Below are 21,038 nucleotides of genomic sequence, written 5' to 3' on the forward strand. Positions count from 1 at the left end.
TTGTCGCTTGTGGTTTTGCTGTCATCCAAAAATTTATTAACAAACCCATGTCAAGGAGCTTTTCCCTGTGTCACAGTTTCAGGTCTTATATTTAAACCTCATGTTTACTTTTGTAAATGTTATAAGAAAGAGGTCCAGGTTTCCATCTATTTCAAGTGAATATGCACTTTCCCTAACACTGTTATTGAAGAGCGTTCCCTTCTATTGAGTATTCTTGGCTTCCTTGTCAAATAGTAGTTGAACTTATATGCAGGGGTTATTTCTGGGCACTTAATTTTGTTTAGTTGGTCTAGGTGTCTGGTTTTATGTCACACTTTTCAGTACAACTTTGTAATGTAGCTTAAACTCAGGAAGTGTGATGCAGCTTTGCTCAGGATTGCTTCGACTATTCAGGATCTTATGTGGTTCCTAAAAATTGTATGACTTTTTAAATTTTTTTAAAAATATATTTTATTGATTTCAGAGAGGAAGGAGATAGAAACATTGATGATGAGAGAGAATCCTCAATCAGCTGCCTCCTGCAGGCCCCACATGGGATTGAGCCCACAACCAGGCATGTGCCCTGACTGTGAATCTAAACATGACCCTCAGGTTCATAGGTTGATGCTCAACCACTGAGCCATGCAGGCTGGGCTGGGACTTTATTTACATGAAAAATGCCATTGGCATTTTTATAGTGGTTGCATTGAACTAAAGATTGCTTAGATTAATATGAACATTTGTTGTTGTTAATCCTCACCCAAGGGTATTTTTTCTATTGATTTTAACGTCCTATAGTCTTCTGAATAGAGGTCTTTTATCTCTTTAGTTAAGTTTATTCCTAGGTATCTTAATTTTTTTGGTGTGATGGTAAATGGGAAGGTGCGAGAACCTAGAGTTAAGAAGGGAGGGATATTTGAGAGGAGATTGATTTTATACGTGGTCAGTTTTTTATAAAATGACTTGTACAACCTCAAGACGGTAGGAACACAGATAATTAATGTTTGGAAGGCAGGGAACCCTGTGTCTCCACTTTCCCTACACTTTAAATTCATAAAGAACTGAGGAATTAAAACAGCTGATGAGAATTGACAGCCAACGAAAACAAAGGCAAAAGGCTCAGGAGAGATGTAAACAAGGGGTACAAGCTAGATTCAGAGATTGTCTTCAGTCCATGGAGAATCAGGGCATGAGACTCTCAGAAGCAAATAACAATAACCAAATCCCTGTCTCTGCAAGGCTATGGCTCCATAGAAGGCAGGAATTCACACAGGCAAATGGAAATTCAACACAGGCCCACAGCCAGGTGTCATGTGGTCCCCCAAACAGGCTTGTGTTCACTGTTTGTTAGTTTGTTTTTGTTTTCAGATTATCCCAAAAGGTAAAAGCTCTCGAAGTGCTAATTCCCAAGTTGAGAAAGATTGCTTTAAGAGGTAGCAGAGGACGCCCTAGCTGGTTTGGCTCAGTGGATAGAGCGTGGGCCTGCGGACTGAAGGGTCCTAGGTTCGATTCCTGCCAAGGGCACATGCCTGGGCTGTGGGCTCAATCCCCAGTGGAGGGCGTGGGGGGTGGGGGAGGCATGCAGGAGGCAGCCGATGGATGATTCTCTCTCATCATTTATCATTGCTGTTTCTATCTTTCTATCCATCTCTCTTCCTCTCTGAAATCAATAAAAATATATTTTAAAAAAAGAGGAGTTAAGGAGTTAAGATGGCGGCGTCGGTGGCAGCTGCAGTCAGAGGAGGGCTGCCGGGCCATTGGAAGATCGCCCTTGTGGCGGGGCCCCAGCCGCCGGCCGCTCTCCTCCGAGCCCCCTCCAGCCCAGGCGTCAGCCCTCCGTGATGCCTTCCTGAGCTTCTTTTGGGCCCGCCATGGCCAACGACTCGTGCTGTCCACTTCCATGTGGCCCCACGGCCACCCCAGCTTACTCTTTGTCAACACCGGCGTGAACCAGTCCAAGCCAATCTTCCTGGGCACCATGGATCCACGAAGTGAGATGGCAGACTTCCGACGTGTGGTCCACAGCCAGAAATGTGTGAGGGCCGGAGGAAGCCACAACAACCTGGAGGACTTGGGCCGAGACCTTTCCCATCACACCTTTGAGATGCTTGGCAATCGGGCATTTGGGGGTGAATATTTTAAGGAGGAGGCTTGCAGCATGGCCTGGGCACTGCTCACTCAGGTCTATGGGATCCCTGAGGACAGGCTATGGGTCTCCTACTTTGGTGGTGACCCCAAGGCAGGGCTGGACCCAGATCTGGACAGCAGGGACATCTGGCTCAGCTTAGGGGTCCCTGCCAGCCGTGTGCTTTCCTTTGGGCCACAAGAGGACTTCTGGGAGATGGGGGACACTGGCCCTTGTGGACCCTGTACTGAGATCCACTATGACCTGGCTGGAGGGATGGGTGCCCCCCGAGTTGGTGGAGCTTTGGAATCTGGTCTTCATGCAGCACAACAGAGAGGCAGATGGAAGTCTGCCACCCCTGCCCCAGCGGCATGTGGACACGGGAATGAGCCTGGAAAGGCTGGTAGCTGTGCTGCAAGGCAGACGCTCCACCTATGATACTGACCTCTTTTCCCCGCGGCTCAACGCTATACACCCGGGTTGCGGGGCACCCCCTTACTTGGGCCAGGTAGGAGCAGCAAAGGAGGGCTGCAGTAGATACGGCATATCGCGTGGTGGCTGATCACATGCGCACACTCAGTGTCTGCATCGCCGATGGTGTCTCCCCAGGAATGTCGGGCGCCCCACTGGTTCTTCCGCAGACCCTCCGTCGAGCCGTGTGCTTCTCTACAGAGGTCTTGCAGGCACCACCTGTATATAAATCCAGAAAGATGAACTAATACTACATATGGTTGATTGATATATATTTATAATAATAAGAGCTAATTAGAGCAAACATCCTTCCGGAAGACCTTCCAGACAAAGCCAGGGCTGCAAGGGATGCCTGGGTCCAGGGCTCCTGATGGTGGCCGGGGGTGAGGGGGTATGGGGGTTCCGGGGGAGCCCTGTCCCGGGTCCCAGAGGGAAGCTGGTGCTGGCAGCTGGGGGAAGGAAGGCCTACTCATGCATGAATTTCATGTATCGGGCCTCTAGTATATGTAACAAATGCTACTCATGCATGAATTTCATGTATCAGACCTCTAGTATATGTAACAAATGATTAAAGACCTAAATTAGAAATACGATTAGAAAATTTATAATGTAAATATAAAGAGAGAAATTGGGCTGAAAATGATATAGACTATTACTGTATTGTATTATTTCTTCATTATTGTATTATGTTTTTTATTTTTCTTTTAATCCTCACCTGATGATAATTTTATTGATTTAAGAGTGAGAGAAAGAGAAAGAGGGTCAGAGGGAGAGAGAGAAACATCTATGTGAGAGAGAATCATTGAATGCTGCCTTCTGTATGTACCATGACTGGGGATTGAACCAGCAACCTAGGTATGTGCCCTGACTGGGAATCGAACCTGAAACTTTTGGTGTATGGGACGATGCTCCAACCAACTGAGCTACCCAGCCCTAGTGTTTCCTTATTTCTTAAAAAATGAAAATATAAAGAAAGGGGGCAAGATATGATCACTGTTTATTCTACACTGTTTATTCTACATCTATTAAATGTTTTCTGTACCATAAATATAACTTTTCATAAAAAAGGAAGGCAACATGGCTATGGAAGTATTTATTTTTATTTGTTGACAAGAGAAATGTGAATGGTGTAAATGCAGATCAAATCTGCACATACCACCAAAAAATAAATAAAATTGATGTTAATCATTGGGTTCTGATGACTTATCAGAGAATCACTTATTTGTTAAGGGCCCTTAGAATACACTTGGCTTAATAGACATCAGCTGGGACTCAGGGCAAGGTCAGAGCCATGCCCTGAGGGCGGGACCAGTCAAAAGATTGGATGTCACTCAGTCTGACTCTCCTGCCCAGTGTTAAGGGGATGGATCTCATGATGTCTCAGGCCCACCCAGATGTGATGTAACTTCCTGTAATTGGAGTATATAATAAACAGCTTTCAGAGCTGGCTCTCTCTGTGCCTGTCCCTCCAGAGGGCAGACTCTCTCTGTCTGTCCCTGGAGTCAGAGGTCAGACACCACACCCAGCCCAAGCTTTTGATCTATTTTATGTCTGTCTTTCATTATTCTTTAAACCCGAAAGAGCCTCCTAACTTGCTCGAACCGGTTCAAGTCTCCCCCTCCCTGCGGGATGTGGAGAAGAGACCACAGCCCCAGCGCGCCCACCATAGTCATTTATGACTAACTTATCCTAAAAGAAAAATAAATAACAGCCAATAGCTTTTATTGAAACACAATAGATGTATTAGTTCTTCTAATGCAACAGGGAACTGTTCCAAGGCCAATGTGAGACGTTGAAACCAAACAAAAACTGAGCTTCCTTATAAAAACTTGATTGTTCCCAATAATTACAGATCACAAGATAGTTGCTGCTCATTACTTACATATGGCTAAATAAATTCCAGTAACTAGCTATGGGATTAGCTTTCCAATGCTTGATAATTTACCTCATTTGTTGCAGGGAATTTGAGGTTTGGCCATTCTGCCTTGTTTCACAAAGTACATTGGACCTCATTTTATTGCCCTTTTCCCATTTCTTCTGCTAAGCTTAGAATGAGCCCTAAAGACTAAAGTAGACAGAACCTAGAGACAGAACCTAGTGAGAGAACATGGCAAAAGATCCTGGACAGAACCTGGCTACAGGAATTGGCTGGAGATCCTAGACAGAACTTGGCTGCACATGCTGGCGACAGAACCTGGCTGAAGAACCTAGCAAGACAACATGGCTAGAGAACCTGGACAGAACCTGGCGACTGAGCCTGGCTGGAGAACCTGGAGAACCTGGCTGGAGAACCTAGCGAGAGAACATGGCAAGAGAACCTAGCTACAGAACCTGGCTATGATGATGACCTGAACGCTGCCTATGTGTCATTCCTTCTTCGCCAACTCCGTCCACACCTTTGGGGACCCCTGGACCTGCTGGGGTTGGACCCTAGCATTAAATCTGATCTTTCAAAGTTCCAAAAAAAAAAAAAAAGACTAAAGTAGCATCCTGGATATTTGGTTAACATACCCCAAAGGGGTGTGCTTTAGGGATAAATCTCCAATACAATATGTTTCAAGGCTATTTCAAGGATGCAATAACTTCCAGGAACTCTTCACATTTTGCCATTCTTGGAAAAAGATATCCTTGATGCCTAAAACTGATCATTTCCCAATTGTACTAATTCTAGGAATAACCATACGAAGCCTTATCTGCACATAGTAATATTGTTGGACTTGGGAGATAACAAGGTCCCTCTGTTTAAAATCCTCCCTGTGTCCCAATCAAAAGAGTGACTCTATTCTTAGTGTTTTTCTAAATATTTACTGTCCCCTGCAATTCATTTGCCCTGTGTGCGACTGTCTTTTAGCCATGCCAGTCTTTAAACTTCCAGATAATTTATATAATCTACCAGATGACTCTTATGGTTTATGAACATTCTGAAGTTACAAGAAAAAATACTTGCTCATACTTGCTAATACACCTTAGTTCCCAATATTTCAGAAGCAATATTCTAAAAGACCACAAGATGGGGGTATTCCTGCATACAAGCAAATTCTCAAAGCAGTGCACTGAGCTCCCAAGTTTCAAGTTCTGCTTTGCTGTTTGTTTGTTTGTTTTTCTAAAATTTCTTTATTGATTAAGTTATTGCATATGTGTCCTTATCCCCACATTACCCTCCTCACTCATGCCCTCACCCCCCTGTTGTCTGTGTCCAGTGGTTAGGCCTATATGCATGCAAATAAGTCCTTTGGTTGATCTCTCCCTCTTACCCCCACCCTCCCCTACCTTCCCTTTGGGGTTTGATGGTCTGATAGATGTTTCTCTGTCTCTGGATCTGCTTTTGTTCATCAGTTTATGGTGTTCATTATCTGTACCACAGTCCCTGGAGGTCTAGTGGTTAGGATTCAGCGCTCTCAAGTTCTGCTTTGACCAATAAGGTAGTCATTACCCGCATGTGGCTAATTTAAAATGAAGTAAAAGGTGAAATCACGCTCCTAAGTTGCACTAACCACCTCTCAAGAGCTCAATAGCCATATGAGGCTACTGGCTACTCTACTGAAAAGTGCAAAATAAAACATTTCTATTCTCAAAGGATTTTCTAGTGATTTTAAAATTAGTTTTCTTTAATTCAAAAAACAGAAAAAGTTTTAGAAAGTGCTGATTCTTTTTATTATTCATAACACTGAACAAGTGGGAAAAACTTAAATGTCCAGTGATAGAATTTTGGTTATCTGAATTGTGATTTAAACATATGCTGGAATATTACAAAGCCATTAAAATAGTCTTTTCTTAGAATGTGCGGGAAGGTTTATGGTATAATTTTAAGAACAAGAGGAAGCAAAAAGTATGTGTACATATATTTTTATAAATATATGTGCATACACATTTGAATATATAATTCCAAATTTGGCAACTTTATACTGTGCATACATATACATACCTATATAAAAAGAAAAAAACACAAAGAAACAAAGGGAAAAGATCATACTATTATCTAACTGTGGGATGTGAAATTACGGAGAATTTTATGTTCTTCTTTCAACATGCCTTTATTTTTTATCTTTTTCCAGTATCGGAGAAAAAAAAATCAACGAAGGAAGAAACTATAAAAAGAATGTGGAATTTTTTGAACTTTTGCAAAAGCCAAAATAAGTTTCAGAAGATTCAGTAATTCACTTTAAAAAAACAACAACTAAAGATTTTTTTCTAAAGAATTTTTTTTTAATAAGTTTTATTGATTTTCTACAGAGAGGAAGGGAGAGGGATAGAGAGTTAGAAACATCCATGAGAGAGAAACATCGACCAGCCGCCTCCTGCACGCCCCCCACTGGGGATGTGCCCAGAACCAAGGCACATGCCCTTGACCGGAATCGAACCTGGGACCCTTGAGTCTGCAGGCTGACGCTCTATCCACTGAGCCAAACTGGTACTGGCTAAAGATTTTTTTGATTTATATAAAGTTTTGTATATCCGCTGAAGCCGTCTGCATAATTCTTGTCAACAAGGCAGGTGTCAAGGCAAGTGTCATTCGTAGGATGCTCCCATGTCTACAGAGCAGCTGAGTGGTCTCTGGATTCTCTCTGTAGCTGCACCTGTCTAAACGTTGAGCCCAGTGTGACATTCATTCATTTATTCGGAAGCGGATCTGTAAACATTTTCTATACTCGAATTGTTCTGAATGAGAGTCTCTTCTGTGTCCCTATTGCTGTCCTTAACCGTAAAAATTCTTTTCCCACTGGTGCTTTTGGAAATTGGTTGAAATTCATGAAGACACCAGCATGTGTCTTAGGAACGGAAGGTCAGACTTTCCATCAGGGAGGACAAGGAAACCCTGGACACAGGAGGCAGCTTGCTCTGGGGGAGCCGACTTGGCTGGATTTGGAGCCCCACCAATTCTGGCCTCCTGTCTTCAGTTCTCTGACTTCAGTTCTCTGCTTTCTAAAATGGGAGGCACATGGGGACCATTGTGGGATTAGAACAATACATGTAAAGTGCCTGAATTATGGAAGACAACCAGGTTTTTTTTTAGTTCTTATTATGCAGATGTTTATTTAACAAAAAATTATCCATTTTTCCCTTTTATCAACCATTTTGAGCACTGTGAGATTTTACACTGTCTGGCCAGGTGTCAGGCTGTGTTTAACATTTGTGTAGCTGGAGGTGACAAAGGCTCCAACTACCTCTGAAGTCTCTGCTTTTGTTTTTCCTGCTGCCTTCAGATTACCCTAAGAATTCCTTCTCAGATAGAGTTTGCTTCATGCAGTGCGATTAGTTGGCATGCACTCATAGTTCAGAGGGCTCGAGAGTGTCACACCCAGGGGCAATGGTGAGATTTCTGGGAGGAGGTGGGGAAGGCATAGTTTTCTTTACTAAAATGAGAGGAGAAACTGTGAAAGGTGAGATGGAAAAAAAAAATAATCACAGATGACTCCCCAGGCAGATCAAATTTGAAAAGAGCACCTAGAAGGAACAGAATTTAGAAATTAATTTTCTCAAATACTTTGTAAACACTTACATACTCTTGAAAAGTCTTCATGTGCCCTGTTTTCCAATGTTCCCAAATTTTCCATCAGGGAAGGTCTGTGTGGATAGGAAGGAGAGGCAAAGCCTTCTGAGCTCTGGTAACTGTGGGAACAAATGAAGAGACTGAGGACAGGGAACTGCAGATGCCTCCTGTCCCCTCCTCTGCAGCCAGGCCTCTCAGAGGGGAGAGGGGGACACACAGACACTGGGGTTAGAATTGGAGGGCTGAGGACTGCTCCCCTGGGATTATCTGGGCAGACTGGGAGCCCCCAGCAGGGATGCTGCATGTCCTCACTCTCTGGGTGAGTAGAACTCCAGAGGGAAACTTGGAGTAGGACCCCACACATGGACCCAGACTAGCTACTCCCTGAGCGACAATAGGAGATACAAAGACTCTGCCCCTGTTGCCAGAAAAACAAAATAGCTCCGCCTCCCATCCCATATAACACCAATGGGAAAGGCACTGGGTTCATTTAAAGACAGGATTCAGTTCATGAGGCTGAACTCAGATATTAAATTGAGCTAAATATTTTCTTTTGCTCTTATCCCCTCTATCCCCTGGTGGGGGACTCAAGAGAAAATCCATTTAGAAATAAATAAATAAGCTATATTTTTTCTGCACATTAAACATACTGAATATATTTGCAACTTTGATCCGTACTTATCTTTATTCATACAAAACTGTAACTCTATCTGACATTTCTTCTTAAAGGTTTTTCTTCCTCGGTACAATGTGCGAAGGAAATTTTTTTTTTAAATATATTTTATTGATTTTTTACAGAGAGGAAGGGAGAGAGATAGTTAGAAACATCGATGAGAGAGAAACACCGATCAGCTGCCTCCAGCACATCTCCTACTGGGGATGTGCCCGCAACCCAGGTACATGCCCTTGACCGGAATTGAACCTGGTACCTTTCAGTCCGCAGGCCAACGCTCTATCTACTGAGCCAAACCGGTTTTGGCAGGAAATTTCTTATTATAAAAATCGTGCTGTGGTTTCAGCTGTTGTGTTTCTGTGAAGTAAGCTGAGCTTCTTTCACCAGATACTGAGCAGGGGTCTTGTGAAAATAGCATAAAGGCTCTTGTGAGGGGAGAACCCTTCCTAGTATCTAGTGGTAAAAGTAACTCAGAATTTGTATATATTTCTTAAAAAGAAACCTTCAAAAGTCATTGCTGAATTCCCACTGAGCACTGGCGACTCTTTGGTCCTAGCACAGGCCTCGGCACCTTCTGAGAGCGAGATCCAGTACTGAAAAGGTCGGTTCTAGAAATGTCTGTAAAACATACATTTGGCAAATGAATGAACAAAGAAGCAAAGAAACACTGATTGAGAAGATGTTCCACTCTGCTGACTTAAAGTTTGCTTTCCAAAGGAGTTTTGAAGCTTCCTACTGTTTTTTCAGCTTCTTTGGATTTTTAAAATGCAGGACCTTTGAAGTCTAATGGGAGAAAGACAAGAAAGTGCTGGGCATTCAGAATCATGGGCAGTGGGAATATTGGGGAACCTCAGACCAGTCACTTCATCTCCCTGAACCAGTTTCAATCTGCAAAATAACTAATGTGTGTTTTTTAAAAAAATATTTTTATTTATTAAATCCATTGGGGTGACATTGGTCAACAAAAACATATAGGTTTCAGGTGTGGGTTCTATGTTACAGGATCTGTATATTGCACCTTGTGACCAACGCAGGAAGCCACACCAGACTGGTGAACAGGAGATGAGGTGTAAGGGCGCATCATGGGTCAACTGGCCACCAGAGGCCAAAGGACTGGCCTGTGAAGGACCAGGAACAGGAGCAACATCCTGGCGTGAACCTGGTCTGCAGTCAGAACCCTCTCCTCCCCAAGGCAGGTCACAAAGCAGCTACTGCATTTCTGAACAAGAAATTGAGACACGGGTTTTGACCAAAAAATTAAGATATTTTAAAAATTCATGAATCTATGTGAGATGTCCTAAAGAGGATGAAGATATCATATGGATGTACATGTTAATGAATCAGGTTTATTACAAATAAAAAATATATGAAATCCGAAAAGAGCTCTTTGCTCAGGAATTCATTCAGTACGTGTGTGCTGTCTACCTGGGTCTTGGGGGCGGAGCCTTCACAGGTCACCTTTCAGGTGCTGATTGGGCCTGAGAGACAGACAGGTGAACAAGAACCAAGGCAACACTTTATTTCAGAAGATAGGAAGAGCCACGAAGAAAACAGACTTAGCTTATATGACTAGGGAGCCACAGGGACACAAAGGATTTCTACTGGTGCCCTGACCAATGACCTTAAACGCAGTGGTTCACAGGACAAAGTGTGGGATCCCAGGTGCTGTGGGTCAGAAACCTGAGGTGGTTCATTGGGTTGCCCTCCTCCCAGGAGGCCTCGGGGGCCTGCACATGGGGAGGTGACAGAATCCATTCCTTATGGCACAGTTCCCTTCTGTGTCCCTGCCAAAGCCACTCCTAGCTTCCCGGGGCTCCGAAAAATCTTGGCCTTTGATCCCTTCCTCCAGCCTCAAAGCCAGCAACTCAAGTGGAGTCCCTCCCTGGCTTCTCTGCCCCACCTTCCCACCCAGTTTTCACTTTGAAGAACACCTGGTTACTGAGGGCCAGGACCCAGGAGAGCCACACCTCCTGTGTTTTCTGTAGAGGGCCTGGGGTGTGTTGGTGTCAATAAATGTTTATTCACTGATTTTTAACAACAACACCACCAGAAAACTTGAGAGGCTGGCCCACATGGCTGAACTGGCACGGTAGCTAGGTTACCTCTATGACCTGTCTTACCATTCTGACCTCTGTTAGTATTGTGACCTACTGCCAGGTGATATACCATAGGGATACATGGGGGCTTCCGAGCAGAGTGACTCCCTAGCAGGCTCAGGAAAGGGCTCCCCAACATATTTAAACTGAGACATGGCTGTTGAGACAGAGCTGGCCCCATGGAGACCTGGGGAAGCCACCCCAAAAGGAGAGGCAGTGCCCCAGGGCAAAGACAGCCAGGCTGGATGGGAACAGCATGGGGCGGGGGCGGGGGCACACATAGAGGGCCCTAGTGTGGGTTGAAATTGCTGTCACAGCAGGAAGGCTTTTAGGCACCAGAATAGGGGGATCTGATTTATATTTTTTAAAGATCACTCGGTGATTTGACATTTGAAATGATATTTGACATGTGTCCTGAGAGCCCGGGAGGATTTGGGCAGATGAAGACGGTGAGATGTGCTTCAGGTACAGAAAGTGGACACGGCCTTGAGGCAGGACAGATGAACACTGGGGACCAGAGCACATGCCTCGCAGAGCCTGTGAGTGATGGGACCAGGCAGGGAAACAGAAGAACCTGCATGGAGGGGGCAGGGCAGGGGGAAGAGGTCCTTCCATGGAGAGGACAGGGTAGGGGAGGCAGTAAACCCTCCATGGAGGGGGCAGGGCAGGGAGGACAGGGGACCCTCCATGGAGGGGAGAGGGCAGGGAGGAGAGGGGAACCTCCATAGAGGGGAGAGGGCATGGAGGAGAGGGGACCCTCCATGGAGGGGACAGATAGGAAGGAGTGGGGACCCTCCATGGAGGGGTGGGCAGGGAGGAGAGGGGACTCTCCATGGAGGGTACAGGGCAGGGACGAAATGTGACCCTCCATGGAGGGTGCAGGGCAGTGGGGACGGGGCACCCTCCTTTGAGGGAACAGGCCGGGAGGAAAGGGACCCTCCATTGAGGGGACAGATAGGAAGGCGTAGGGACCCTCCATGGAGGGGTGGGCAGGGAGGAGAGGGGACCCTCCATGGAGGGGAAGGGCAGGGAGGAGGAGGGACCCTCCATGGAGGGGAGAGGGCAGGGAGGAGATGGGAACCTCCATGGAGGGGAGAGGGCAGGGAGGAGGAGGGACCCTCCATGGAGGGGACAGATAGGAAGGAGTAGGGACCCTCCATGGGGGGTTGGGCAGGGAGGAGAGGGGACTCTCCATGGAGGGTGCAGGGCAGTGGGGACAGGGCACCCTCCTTTGAGGGAACAGGCAGGGAGCAAAGGGACCCTCCATTGAGGGGACAGGCAGGGAGGAAAGGGACCCTCAATGGAGGGGACAGTCAGGGAGGAGTGGAGACCCTCCATGGAGGGCTGGGCCGGGAGGAGAGGGGACCCTCCATGGAGGGTAGAGGGCAGGAACAAAAGGGCACTCTCCATGGAGGGTGCAGGGCAGTGGTGATAGGGAACACTCCGTGGAAGTGACAGTTATGGAGGAGATGGGACCCTTCATGGAGGGGAAGGGCAGGGAGGAGATGGGACCCTCCATGGAGGAGGCAGGGAAGGGAGCAGACCAGACCCTCCATGGAGGGGAAGGGCAGGGAGGAGGGGGGACCCTCCATGGAGGGGCAGGACAGGGAGGAGATTGTACCCTCCATGGAGGGGGCAGGGAAGGGAGCAGACCCTCTATGGAGGGGAAGAGCAGGGAGCAGAGGGGACCCTCCGTGGAGGGGAAGGGCAGGGAGGAGAGTGGACACTCCATGGAGGAGAAGTGCAGGGAGGAGATGGGACCCTCCATGGAAGGGAAGGGCAGAGGAGAGAGGGGACCCTCCATGGAGGGGCAAAACAGGGAGGAGATTATACCCTCCATGGAGGGGGCAGGGTAGGGAGCAGATGGGACCCTGCATGGAGGGGAAGGGCTGGGAGGAGGTGTACCCTTCATGGAGGGCAAGGGCAGGGAAGAGATGGGACCCTCCATGGAGGGGAAGGGCAGGGAGGAGGGACCCTTCATGGGAGGGCAGGGTAGGGAGCAGAGGGGACCCTCCGTGGAGGGGAAGGGCAGGGAGGAGAGGGGACCCTCCATGGAGGGGAAGGGCCAGGAGGAGATGGGACCCTCCAGGAGGGAGCAGGGTAGGGAGCAGAGGAGACCCTCCATGCATGGGAAGGGCAGGGAGGAGGGGGGGACCCTTCATGGAGGGGAAGGGCAGGGAGGAGATGGGACCTTTCCTGGAGGGGACAAGACAGGGAGGAGACGGGAACATCCATGGAGGAGACGGGTCACGGAGGAGAAGGGACCCTCCATGGAGGGGGGAGTGTAGGGTTATTGGAACCCTCCATGGAGGGGACAGGTAAGGAGGAGTCAGGACCCTCCACGGAGGCCACAGTTCAGGGAGGAGAAGGATCCCTCCATGGAGGGTACAGGCCAGGGAGGAGAGGGCAGGGACGGGGACAGGGTACCCTACAGGGTTGGGCCGGACAGGGAGGAGAGGGGACCCTCAATAAAGGGGACAGATCAGGGAGGAGAAGGATATTTCCAGGGAGAGGTAGGGCAGGGAGGAGATGGGAACCTCCATGGAGGCGATGGGTCAAAAAGGAGAAGGTATCCTCCATGGAGGGGGGAGTGTAGGGGACAGGGAAGGGAGAAGAGGGGACCCTCAATAGAAGTGTCTCTGCGGGAAGGACAAGGGACCCTCCATGGAGTGGGAAGGGAGAGGAGGAGAGGGGACCCTCCATGGAGGGGGCAGGGCAGTGGTGAAGAAAAACAGGGAACCCCCCAACAATGGGCTGGGCAGGGAGGAGAGGGGACACTGCATGAAGAAAGGAGGGCAGAGGAAGTGGGGACCCTCCATGGAGGAGATAGGGCAGTGGGCAGGGATCCTCCATTGAGGCTACAGGACAGGTGGGGCAGGGGACCCTCCATGGAGGGGTAGGGCAGGGAAGAGAAGGGAGCCTTCATGGGGGGAGAGAAGAAAGAGTAGAGGGGACAATGCATGGAGCTTTCAGGTAAAGAGGAGAGGAGACCCTCCATGGAGGTAACAGGGCAGGCAGGAGAGGACCCTCCATGGAAGGGAAGGATAGTGGGAATGGGAACTCTATGTGGAGGGGGAAGTGAAGGGGGTATAGGGAACAGGGAACTCTCCATTGATGGGGCAGCGCAGTGGGGACTGGGAACACGGGACCCTCTCTGATTGGCTGGTCAGAGAGTAGAGGGGATTCTCCATGGAGGAGGGAGGGCAGGGAAAGTGGGGACCCCCCCATGGAGTTGACTGGGCAGGGAGGAGAGGGGACACTCCAGGGAGAGGGCAGGGCAGTGGGGACAGGGAAACCTCTATGGAGGCTACAGGACAGGTGAGGCAGGGAACCATCCATGGAGGACAGGGTACCCTCCTTGAAGGGGGCAGAGCAGAGTAACAGGGAACCCTCCATGATGTGAGGGCAGGGATGAGAGAGGACACTCCATGGAGGGGAGAGGGCAGGGAGGAGAAGGAACTCTCCATAGAGGGTGGAGGGCAGGAGACAGGGAAACCTTCATGGAGGGGGCAGGGCAGGGGGACAGGGAAACCTTCATTGGGGGGGGGGAGGCAGGGCAGCGGGACAGGGAATCCTCCATGGAGGGGACAGGACAGGGGAGACAGGGAACCCTTCAGAAAGGAGTTAGAGATGGGAGACAAGGACCTGCACTTGCAGGGACGGATTAGTGGGTACAGGAAACCCTCCATGCAGTGGGGAGCGCAGGAGGAAAGGGAACCCCAATTAAAGGGAGCAGGGCAGGGAGGAGAGGGGAGACCAGGAACCCTCTATGGGGAGGGGGCAGGGCAGTTGGACAGGTAATCCCCATGCAGAGGGTAGGGCAGGAGGAAAGGGAACCTCACTTTGAGAGAGCAGGGCACAGAGGAGACAGAACTATCCATTGAGGGAGCAGGGCAGGGGGACAGGGATCCCAACTTTAGGGGGAGGGGCAGGGAGAAGAAGGTACCCTCCATGGATGGGGCATGGCAGGGGTGTAGAGAACCCCACTTTGAGGAGGAGGGGCAGGGAGGAGAAGGTTTCCTTCATGGAAGGGGCAGGGCAGGGTGACAGAGAACCTCACTTTGAGGGGGCAAGCAGTGGGGAAAGGGAACCCCAGTTTGAGGGAGAAGGGCAGGGAGGAGACAGAATCCTACATAGAGGAACAGGTCATGCAGGAGAGGGAACAGGGAACTCTCCATGGAGGAGAGAGGCTGGGGTGATAGGGAACCCTACTTTGAGACAGCAAGGATTTCAGCACAGGTCCTTAAATAGATGGCAGGGCAGCGGGGAGAGGGCATCCTCCAGGGAGGTAGCAGGGCAGGGAGGACAAAGGACCCCACATAGTCTGAGCAGGATAGTGAGGTTAGGGCACCATCCATGGAGGGGCCAGGGAAGGGGGGACAGGGGAGTAGAGATAGGTAACAAGGAAACACACCCCTCCATGGAGAGTCCCCTGTTCCCCCACGGTGGGGCCCTTGTTCCCCAGCCCTGCCCCTTCACAGCATTCCCTGTCCTCCCTGTCCACTGGTCCCTCCCCTGGTCCCCTGCCCCCACTGCCCTGCCTTCCCATGGAGGGGCTGCTATCTCCCCTGCTCTGACCACTCTGTGGTTGGTCACCTTATCCCTCTGCCTTTTCCTTCCATGCCAGGGTCTTCTGTTTCCCTGCCCTGACCCCTCACTCACAGGCATCTGAGGGGCATATGCTCTGGCCTCTCCAGTGTTCATCTCTCCTGCCTTTAGGCTGAGTGTCCACTCTCTGTACCTGAAGTACATTCTCACCTTCTTCATCTGTCTAAATCCTACCTGTGCTCTCAAGACACATCTCAAATATCATTTCAAATGTCAAATCACAAGCAGGGGAAGGGGGGTGGAGGGTGGGGGGTGGGGGCTGGGAAGTTGGGCGTGGAGGATGGGAGGTGTGGGGTGTGGGGTGCGTGATGAGGGGGCCGGTGGGGGGTAGGGTTGGGGGTAAGAGTGGGAGGTGGGGGTGAGGGGTAGTGTTGGGGGATGAGAGCTGGCGGGAGGGGAGTTGGGGGTGGCAGATGGGGGCTGTGCGTTGGGGATGTGGTGAGGCAGGTGGGGGCTGGGGGTGTGGGGTTCGGGGTGGCAGGTGGGGGTGGCGTGTGGGGAGGAGGGGCTAAGGTTGGTGGGTGACAGGTAGGGGAGGGAGAAGAGGGCATAGGGGGGATAAATGGTGATGGAAGGAGACTTGACCTAAAGCCAGTGAGCACACAATGCGATATACAAATGATGCATTATAGAATTGCACACCTGACCTATGCAATTTTATTAATGAATGTCACCCAAATAAGGTTGATTAAAAATAAATAAAAGGTTGGTCTTTTGAGGTTGATTAGGTTATGAGGGTGGAGCCCTCGTGAATAGGATTAATACCCTTTTCAAAGATATCCCATGCTAGACTTATCAGGAGATGCTTTTATATGTTATATAAATGTCTAACCACTATTTTGTACACTTGAAACTAATATTGAATGTCATCCCTAATTGAAAAAAAATTAAAGAAGTAATTTTTAATAAAAATGCAAATGCAAATCAGAGTGATCTTTAAAAAATATAAATCAGATCATTACACTCTGTGCCTAAAAGCCTTAAGCGCTCCAGCAGTGGTCAGCTCTCCAGACAGCATCATGCCTGTGAGGGTTTACACTTCTGGGAGAGGAATGCCCTGTCTTCTTCCTCCAGTAGCTCCCTTCACTGCTCTGGTGACGTGTGGCACTGGTGCAGGGCAGAACTGTGCTTCCTTGAGAGTGAGCTAAGCATCACTTTGGCTGCTTAGTTGTAGTGTGGGAGCCGACACAGAAAAAATAAATTTAAGCCTTAAAGGTTCTCACAGCATTTCAACCCACCAAACGGACCTCTATCCTCCCTTCCCTACACTCCAGCCAGCCTGGCTCACCCAGCCTTGAGGAAAGAAGGCAGGGACAGTGCTGCCCGGGAAGCCAGTGAGCATGCATGTGGTCAGAGGTCTGGAGAGAGCTCCAGTCCTGTTAGGACAGAAATGGAGGGATGAATCTGCTGAAATAAGCCACCCATAAGGGAACTCTACTTTTCACTACATGATGACTGGATTACACCTGCATGATCCCGCCATGCTCTTGCTCCACTGTGGCATCCCAGGGGACCCATGAATCATCTACAACAGGAAGCAGCTCTCTGGCCTTTGAGAATCCACAGACCTTCTGCAAAGCCCTTAAGCTCACAGGGCTGATCTCAGACTACAGATTAAAGACATCTTCAATCCTGGGAAGCAGCCTCTTTTGACTTTTTTATTCTCCTCCTACAAACAATGCCAGGTCTGTGTCTTCTGTACACTGCTCAAAGATGTGTGAGGACCCAATGGGTGACAGCTGGACGTGGTATACCCTGGGACATTTGCTGAGTGGCCTCAGACCCAACACTGACACTGAGCTTGAACCTGCATTCATCTGGTGAACACCACTCACCTCTACCTGGGGACTCCCTGAGAACCTACCTCATGCAACTTGAGTGCTTCCAGAGGCTCTTTCATTAACTGAGACTAACAGGCACCCAGCAGATGGAGGCAGACAGGGAGGCAGAACATGGTGTGCTCTGAGACTTTGCTTACCAGTCCCCAGGCTCAATGCTAGTCAAAGCCAGCTTTGGTGCCCTGCTTGGACCTTCCTGTGCTCACTGGGCATCAGCAGAGCCTGTCACAAATTGTGAATTGCTTTGTAGATGCAAATAGATTGCCCTGGGCCAGTCACATCAAGCATCTGACATTGTTCAGCACCAGAGTCCCTCCCAGGAAGCCCTAGGACCAACACACCCAGTGGCCAGCTTCAGAGTACATCAGAGAAGGATACAATTAGCCTCAGAAGCGGCAGATCCAAAGAGAGAGCTAGGCAGGCACCAGACCCCGCTGAGGTGAATTGCACTCCACATGGTCAACACCTGTCAGCAGCTCATACCCTACTACACTGTAGGCAGGGTGCACTGTGGTCTCAGCCAACTAGCCTGAGCATCGACTCAGTACATGCATGGGCCAACAGCCACCAAGAATCAACTGCCACAGGCAGGTTCACATAACACACACAGGACATCCCTGGAGCACTCAACTCAGATGATGAAGAAGAAATTGCCACTGGGTTCCACAGGACTCCTACTACACAAAGCCACACTACCAAGACCTGGATTCTAACACAAAGAAGCAAACACACAGAGGCAGCCAAAATGCAAAGAAACATGCCCCAAATTTAAGAACAGGAGACACATCCAGAAAAAAATGCTAAACAAAGTGAGGAAAGCAATATTCCAGATAATGCATGTGTATATAAAAAGAAAAAATGATTGTAAGGATGTTAATTGAAGTTAGGCAAAGAATGGATGAAAGCAGTGGGAACTTGAAAACTGATAGTAGGCATGAAAAAGAACATTTAAGCCATATAAAAGATCCAGTCAGAAATAAAGAGTAAAATCTCTGAAATGAAGAATACACTAGAGAAAATAAATAATTTGATTAAGCAGAGAATCAAATTAGTGATTTGGAAGACAAGGTCACAGAAGACAAAAGCAGCAAAAAGAAAAAAGAATTTTTAAAAATGAGGACTGTTTAGGGGACTTTTGGGACAACATGAAACATTAACAACATCCACATTATAGGAGCACAAGGAAAAAAGAAAGATTAAGGGACTACAGTCTATTAAAAGAAATGATGACCGAACACTTCCCTAACCTGGTGAAGGAAGAGACACACAAGTCCAGGAAGCACAGAGTCCCAAACAAGATGAACCCAAAAAGCCTCGACACCAGGACACATCATAATTAAAATGACAAAGATTAAAGACAGGACATCTTAAAAGCAAGAAAAGAAAGACGGTCAGTTACCTACAAGGGAGCTCCCATAAGATTGTCAGCTTATGTCTCTACAGAAACATACCATGCCAGTAGGGATTGGCACAAAATATTCAAAATAATGAAACGCTAGGACCTTCAACCAAGACTACTTTACCCAGCAAGGCTGTCATTTAAAATTGATGGAGAAATAAAGAGCTTCCCAGACAAGAAACAGCAAAACAAGTGTGTTACCACCAAACCAGTGGTATAAGAACTATCAAGAAGGAATAAAGGGGAAACAGAGTTAAAAGAATAAAACATATCTACGAATAATCACTTTAAATGTAAGTGGCTTAACTGCTGCAATTAAAAGACACGGTAGCTGAATCGATAAGAAATCAAGAACCATATATATGCAGTCAACAAGACACCTACCTCAGAATGAAAGATATACAGACAAAAAGCAAGGGGATGGCAAAAGGTATTTCATGCATACACAAATGAGAAATAAGCCAGGGAGATAAACCTATAGCTGACAAAATAGACTTTAAAACAAAGGCTGTATTGAGCAATAAGAATGGACACCACAGAGTGATAAAGAGAGCAATCCAACAAGAGGATATAACCCTTGCAAACATGTATTTCCTCAACATAAGAGCAAGTAAATGTGTAAATCAAATCCTGATGTACATAAATGGAGAGTTCAACAATAATACAGACGTAGTAGGGGATTTTAACACCAGATTGGCATCAATGGCTGGATCGTCCACACAGAAAATCAAGAAGGAAAGAGTGGCCTGAAATAACACACTAAATCAAATGGACTTAATTGGTATCTTCAGAGCATTTCACCCTGAAGCAGTAGAATATACATTCTTTTTAAGTGGACGTGCAACATTATCTAGATAGACCACATGTTAGGGCACAAAAACAGTCTCAGTAAATTTAAGAAGATTGAAATCATATGATCAGAATCTTTTCTGATCATAACTGTATAAAACTAGAAGTCAGTTAGAAAAAACTGATATACAAGTGATCTATTACTGAATTGTACACACCTAAAACCACCCTGCCACAATAAATTTATTAACAGAGAAATAAAAGCAATGAAAAGCAAAAATAAATAAATAAATTAAAATTTGGGGATACATGGTGGTGAGAATTGCATGTCAATATACTTGATGTATACTTAATTGTGTTTAAAACTCTAAATCTTATCTTTATTTGGCCACAATAAAAATTAGTAATTATAGGATTAAAAAGAAAACAGAAAAATAAAAAGAAAAAACTGTAAAACACAGAAAGTCTTGGAGGCTAATTAACATGTTACTAAACAATGAATAGATAACAATGAGATCAAGGAAATAATGAAATAATACCTTGAAACACATGGAAATGAGAGCACAACAATCCTAACGCTATGGAGCACAGCATAAGCAGTCCTAAGAGGGAAATTCCTAACATGACAGGCCTACCTCAAGAAACAAGAAAAATCTGAAATACATCATCTAACTTGACACTTAGAGGAACTAGTGCAAAAGAAAAACAAAGACACCATGAAGTGAGAAGAAGAATGAAAATAATAAAGATCAGAGCAGAAATAAACAAAGCAGTAAAAAACAAACATGAGATCAATGAAGCTCAGGCCATTGTGTGTCAGTGGTTAGAGATGTGGTCCACAGAACAAAGGACCATGGGTTCGATTCCCAGTCAAAGGCATGTACCTGGGCTGCAGATTCACCCCTGCGCCCTGTTGAGGTGTATGTGTATGTGAGACAACCATTTGATGTGTGTGTCTCACATTGATGTCTCTCTCTCTCTCTCTCTCTCTCTCTCTCTCTCTCTCTCTCTCCTTACCCTCCCTCCCTCCCTCCTTCCCTTCCTCCCTCCCTCCTACATCTCTAAAAAAAAATTCATTGTACAATATACACTAGGTGAGAATTAAAAGAAAAAATAACTTCTCAAAAAACGCAGGTGCTGGACTGGATGGCTTCACAGTGCATTTCATCAAACAGTCAGAGGAGAACTCGCACCTGTTCTCCTCAAACTCATCCAAAACACTCAAGACAAGGGAAGACTCCCAAGCTCATTTTATGAGTCCAGCATTCTCCTATTCCCAAACCAGAATAAGACTTTACAAAGAAAAAAAGTATAGGCCAATATTCCTGATGAATGTAGATGCTTAAAATCCTCAACAAAATATTGGAAAACTGGATCCAGTAATACGTTAAAAAGATTACACACCATGATGAAGTTGGATTTATTCAGTATCTACACATAAAAAACATGATACATCGTAAACAAAATAAAGGATAAAAATCACCTGGTTATAAAAATAGATACAGAAAGAGCATTCACCAAAACACAACACCTATTCATTATAACAACTCTCGGCGAAATGTGAATAGA

At 47.1% G+C, this 21,038-nt stretch overlaps 1 non-coding gene and 1 pseudogene across 1 annotated transcript; both read left to right on the plus strand.

Moving 5' to 3' along the window:
• The first annotated feature begins 1,689 nt into the window (after positions 1–1,689).
• On the plus strand, positions 1,690–2,945 carry LOC118655229 (annotated as a pseudogene).
• A 13,486-nt stretch (positions 2,946–16,431) lies between these two features.
• Positions 16,432–16,633, plus strand: LOC118655238. The gene has a single exon (XR_004967226.1). It is a non-coding gene; the product is annotated as a small nucleolar RNA SNORA74 (small nucleolar RNA).
• Positions 16,634–21,038: the final 4,405 nt, after the last annotated feature.

This window comes from Myotis myotis, unplaced genomic scaffold, assembly GCF_014108235.1.
Source record: "Myotis myotis isolate mMyoMyo1 unplaced genomic scaffold, mMyoMyo1.p scaffold_m19_p_43, whole genome shotgun sequence".
Taxonomy (NCBI): domain Eukaryota; kingdom Metazoa; phylum Chordata; class Mammalia; order Chiroptera; family Vespertilionidae; genus Myotis; species Myotis myotis.